Raw genomic sequence first — 6,664 nt, 5'->3', positions numbered from 1 at the left:
ATATATATATATATATATATATATATATGACGACCATGTCATATTGTTGATGCTATATGTTGATTTGTTCATTTATGAATATGACTTGGGTTATAATGATAATATACGATGAAATGTAAGCCTACATACCGTGAAATGTAAAGTTTGACATTGGTCATGTTTTCTTGTTGAGGATACTTGATTTAGTAAGGTTATGGGGCTTTGCTTGGTCATTGCACTTGTTAAGTTAATAAGAACTTATGAGTAGTGTCTTTCTTATTATGATATGCTTAACTCTTATTCATTCTTGTGATGTTATTCCTTGATGTTAGGTTGTAGTAACTCATGATTTTAAGTGTATTGGGATAGGTGTTACTTGCTGGTATACCTATCATGTTTGGTTGATTAGTATGATTTGCTTGACTTTGCGTTAAGTCCAAAAAATGAGAGGGTAAAATCACATGTTTTAATAAAAAGTCCTTTTTATCATGTTTTGCTTGTGTATGTGCAGAAGATATCATACTTAGTACATGTGGAGTACTAACCCCCATTTCTTCCCTTGTCCCACACATTTTAGGTTCCGGTCGTTGAAGCTGATTTGAGGTGATTTGAAGGAAGACTTGGACATTCTATCATCCAAGTGGTAGGTCCTCATCTTCCTCGAGGACGATGCCAATATTCTTTTTGTGAAGTTACTTAGTTACTACAACTTTTGTATTGACTCTATTACCTATTTGAGATAAAGTTGTATAAAGCCTATATATGGCTTACTTTTATTGATGTAGGGGTATGCCCAATGTTATTGTCCTCATTTAGATGGTTTATGAGATGAGATGAATTTATGACTCTATTTCTTTACTATATCAGTGTGTGAAATAAAAGTAGAAGACTATATAATCTTTTTATACGAACGACTCTATGTATACTCGATATTATTATGATTATGTGTATGTAGAGGTCTATATAAACCTCCGATTAAAAGTAGTTGAAATTTTTTGAATTCTTCCGTATTTTTACTCGATGAATGCAATGATGTAAGACTAATATGCTTGTATTAGTCCTCAAAGAGGATGACGACTCCGGTTACGTCTAGGGGGTAAATCCGGATGTGACATCATCAACCCCTAAATTTCCCAAAACACCTCTCACATAAATAGGTCTTTTTGTGAAGTCTAAATGTCAAAATTATGATTTTACCAAATCGGGGAAGTGGCTCCGCGCCACACGGACAAAAAACACTTCTATTTTTGAAAAATATATTTAACCAATGAGGTCTGTATTGGATGCGCTCGCTTGGAAGCCCACTAATTCTTGACTTTTGCAGGCTGCTTTGGCAGCTTGCCCACCCATGTTGGGTCGTCCTCCATGACCCTTTGGGTGGTATTTGGGGTCCTTTTCATTCGTTCAGACCCTCTATTCAACAATCTACCTAACAAAAGTATTTTTTTCAATTTTTAGACTTCATTTGACCCTCAGAGACCATCTCGAAACATAGCGACGTCAACTAGTTTAATTAGGCTAGTTTCTAGACGTCATGGATGTTCTTTGACGTCTTGGATCTAAAACTTCTTGGATGAATTATATACATTATTTTAGGTGTTAAAACAGTATTTAAATCTTTAGAAACTCATGTTAGTCTCTATATTAGGTCTTGACTTTTTGGAGTGATACAAAGTCGGTACCCGTATTAAGGGACTTTTGGAAGGTCTTTCCTGATGATCTTCCTGGAATTCCTCCCAAAAGGGAGATTGACTTCGGCAAAGACTTATTTCTAGATACACAAGCTATTTCAATCCCACCTTATTGGATGTCCGTGTTCGAGTTGAAAGAACTAAAGGCTCAACTCAAAGATTTGTTAGATAAGGGTTTTACTCATCCAAGCATATCTCCATGGGATACCCTGATATTGTTTGTAAATAAGATAGATAGGTCCTTGAGAATGTATATCGATTATAGTCAATTCAACGAAGTCACTATAAAGAATAAGTACTCATTCTCTAGGATTGTTTATTTATTTGATCAACTCCAAGGGGCGAGCTACTTTTCAATGATTGATTTGAGGTCGGGTTACCATCAACATAGAGTGAAGGAGGTTGATATTCCCATATCGGCATTCTGAACAAGCTATGGTAACTTTGAATTTATACTAACCTTATTGGGAGCCATTGGGATCTAATTCAACCTAATCTTAAAGTATAATGGGCTTGTTAGTCAAGGTATCTAATAGTTTTTTGGAAATTCATATTCCATATGCTTATTTCAAATTTATACTAACCTTATGGGGAACCATTGGGTTGTTTCATTTGGCCTAGACAATGCTTGATCACCGCTCTTCATCTTCACCCCATCATTTTTTGGACGTACCCTAAACCATATCTCGCTCCTTTGACGGAAACTGAATAGGGTCAACAATTCCTTGGGAATTCCTTCCCAATTCGAAAGCTGGCTTGAACCCATTCTGCAGCATCACAGTGGTGATAATTTTGTACATATAAGGCATAGGAGGTTGTGGGGAAAAATCCTCGCCGGTGGCATTTACAAGCTCCACGTGTAGAAATGAGTGCCTCATGAGACTTCATCAATAATTGGTACCTGCCTGCCAGAGTGACTCCCTTCGCCGTGATTAACTAGTTCTTTGTCCTTTCAAACGAGCTTCATCATCTGGTGAAGAGTAGAAGACAAAGTCCCAGCCATGTGGATGAAATGTCTTCCTAGAAGAAGGTTATAGCTGGTGTAAATGTACAAGACCTGAAACTGTGCACTATACTCCGCCGGACCCATTTGGATGACCTAATTCACTTCTCCCAGCGTTTCTCATTTTACCCCTCCTAAGGCTCTTATATTGACTTTGTTTTGTTCCAGCTTCCCCAAGTCAAACCTTAACTGCCTGAGAGTCGACAGTGGGCAAATGTTGAGACCATATCCATCATCTACCAGGACACGGTTTATGACCCTTTCACGACATATGACAGCGAAATGCAATGCCTTGTTATGCAACCTCCCTTCAAAAGGCAACTCTTCATCATATAAACTAATATGTGCCGTCGAATGAATTGGTTGATCATAACTACTATGTTATCGCTGCTTATGCCCACGAGCACATATGTGTCATCCAAAGCCTTCATCAAGTCCTTCCTACGTATCTCAAACTCATTAACAAGGCCCACACAAAAATTTAAGCCAGGGTTTATCATAATGCTTAAAAATCAAGTAGTCCTTCGGCTGCATTTTTCTCGAGAATTCTTCAGCTTCGCTTTCAACACAAACTAAACTTAGGGTTTAGGGTTTGTAGTTAAGGTTTTAGGGTTTAGCGTTTAATGTTTAGGGTTTAGGGTTTAGGGTTTAGGAATGGTTTTATCAAGATAATCACTAGAGAGATAAACTTGGGCATGAGTTGTGTTAAGGTATTGAGAGATGTTACATAATATAATAATGTTAATGACTTAATTATAGTGTAATTAACGTATAAGGTATATATTTTATCATATATAATGCATATATTTGATTATACTCTGCGTCATTGATCGTCTTATTTGTGAACAAACTATTCCTTTTTTTTTCAAGAACGTCCAAGAGGTTCGAAAGTTGGTCTTTAGAGGTGCTAGTGAGTCCTTGTATGTTTGACATGTTCTTATGTGTTGTTTGGATTTAATTGTCAGTGTAGTTGACCCTAGTACCTTAATAGACACGTTAAGGGTTGAAATGTATAGGTACGACATCAAGTCATATTAGCAACAGGCATGTATAAGAGAACATTTCAACATAATCAAAGCAAGACATTTTATTCCTACTATATCCACTATCCAACTTTGACCGTGTTTGATGTCAAAGGGGATATGTCACCTTGTTGTGTATTTCGTGACTCTTAACACACAAGGGATGTGTCCAAGTTCTAACATTGTCAAGTAGAACACCCTCTATCGGAGTAGGTTACAACTCCGGATTCCATGCCTAGCTACCCTGGCATGTGTTAGACCGTTTAACTTCTAAAAGTGACATTTTGAGGACAAAAGTGTCTTTATTGATGAAGTTAAAAATATTGGTTCTACTTATTACGAGTCGTTAATTTTGGAATTTCAGACTGTATTATGTAGAAGTGTTGATAATCTCTCAAAGACCGTATTATCTAATAAAGGATAATCCAGTTTAATGTTCATATCATAAAATTATACCTGGACACATCCCATGTAGGCACATAGTTAAGGAATATGAAGGATTTCTTTGCACTCTAGCCTCAATATTTAACTAGATCTACTTCCCTTACCATACTCACTCGGTGCTAGCCTTTTCTTTCATGGAGTAATTCACATAAAGGATTACATGAAGAGGTTCAATACACACGTAAGGATCATTATTCAAGTGTCGTTCCATATATGACTATGAATGATTGTATAAAAGAACTATGAGATTATGATGTATTGAAGATACCATGTATTGGTAGGTTCTTATAAGTCTTCTATTACATATATAGGAAATGCTAAGTCTTTTCATCTATAACTTTAAGCATAGGCCACGATCACTGATGCCTACAAGGAATGAATTTGAATATTGAATAACAGAAGATGTACCTAATATTCTTTATAGTTAAATATCACGATCATGGAAATAGTAATTCTTCACAAATCTTGACTGATAAGTCTTCTAATTCAACCTAGCATATGGATCTAGTTATGAGTGACTTGTCCCCTCTAGAATACAACAACCTTCACACATTGTATAAATCAACACTCTGGACAAGAGTTGAGTCCAAATCTCTACAAAAAAGAACACCTCCCTGCTACTAATAAGAATTCTCTTTTTTACTAACTCTTTAACTCTATATTTTTTTCTTGTGTGTTGTCTTTTTCAAACGAAATGAAAACCACCACTATTTATACTAGAATAATTCTTCCAAGCAATGAATGGATAATAATGTAGTACTTAATGAAGATAATGGTCCAAGGAGTTAAATATGTTACATATGTTACAAAGAATAATGAAGGAATAAAGAGTGAAATGGTATGGAGAAATAATGGTCCTAGTTTACCATTACCTAACAAGAAACCCAATGGACAACTACTAAAACGTTCTTTGCAATGTTATAAAGTAATGAAATTCTCATATTGAGAAGAGATTTTCAAACAATATAAAACTCTCAAACTAGAGGAGGGCCTCTCGTTAACAAAGATAATCAACATGTTGCCTTCTAATGGTAGTTAAGCTTTATATTTTGTGAGAAACCCACAGAATGTGACTACATCCTCTGCACTTGGCGATGATTCAGTCCTTCTATACATTATCTAGTGGAGATGATGCAAAGGATCACCACAACCATGCACATTCACATCCTTAAATAGTTCAAGACATTTAAATTCAACATCACACAAACCCTATCTAGAGGTATTCAAGGTGGTGGATGCAAACGTTATTGGTATAAGGTAGAAGTGTTGATATATCATGGAGTACTCTTATCCAAAACTAATAATAGGTTTAGGGTTAATATATTTGTGTCTCAGCGTATTTGTATCACTGTTATGAGACACGGATAATCATTACTCTAGAATATTTTATTTTAGTTAATAGGAGTGTTTATCAACAGTTATACCTTATACATTAATTACACTATAATTAAGTCATTAACGCAAACTATAATCAAAGAACCCAAGTCCCACTCGCTGCCTTGGGCAGCCTGTTGTCCAAGGTATGGTCCTCCTTGGGGTCCCTTCAGGTGATCCTCGTGGAGTCGTACTCGGACGTTTTCACCCTTAACGTGTCTATTAAGGCACCAGGGTAAACTACACTGACATTCAATGCGAAAAAACACATAAAACATGTCAAACATACAAGGACTCACTAGCACATCTAAAGACAAACTTTTGAACCTCTTGGACGTTCTAGGAAAAAAAATAAACAATAGTGTATTAACAAATAATAAGATCAATGACAGCTACAACAACATAGCTGTGTATTGAAGGGATTGTATGGATTATTCTTTAAATAACATAGATTGTTGGGCTTATCTTGACTCTATGCTAGTTTGTGTATTAGTCTCTATGTTAGTCATGTTGATACTAGATCATATCTTAGAGTTTTATCTATATAAATCTAAGACTAATTATACATCAATTTCCTTCTTTTGTCAAATCAATAATTGGTTATTGAGGATAATAATGATCCCAAGTGTTTCAGAAGGAACAAATGATTAAAGCTATAACCTCATTCGATATATATCCTTTTATGATGCAGATTTCTTCTTGAACTGTTCCAAAGCTAGTTATACTAAATAAGACTGACCCTTACCATCACGTTTTCCAGGTTTTAAATTGTTTTGGTCAGTACTTCTTTCTCAATTTTGAAGAATTTCATCTTTGAATGGCTCGTATTTACATGGCGTTCCTCCATTTTCTGGGACACGAGACAGATGCACAAAACAACACCTACAGCCTGGAAGTAGGGGGAAACAGAAGGAAGCTTATCCGGGAGGGTACACCCTCAAGCATAAGAGACAATCAAAGGAAATTTTGCGATAGACATGTGTAACGACCTGTTTAGTCGTTTTGAGCAGCAGATTTTATTTCTGGAAAAACTGTGTGAGTCGACGGAACCCACGACGGACCGTCATGGGCACGACGGGCCGTCGAGGGAATCTCGTTCCAAAACACTTAGACTTCTGAAATTTGGGTACTGAAATCGACTCTCTGAACTT

The sequence above is a fragment of the Solanum pennellii genome, chromosome 6, assembly GCF_001406875.1.
Source record: "Solanum pennellii chromosome 6, SPENNV200".
In the NCBI taxonomy this organism is placed as follows: Eukaryota; Viridiplantae; Streptophyta; class Magnoliopsida; order Solanales; family Solanaceae; genus Solanum; species Solanum pennellii.
This window is presented reverse-complemented; position numbering follows the sequence as displayed.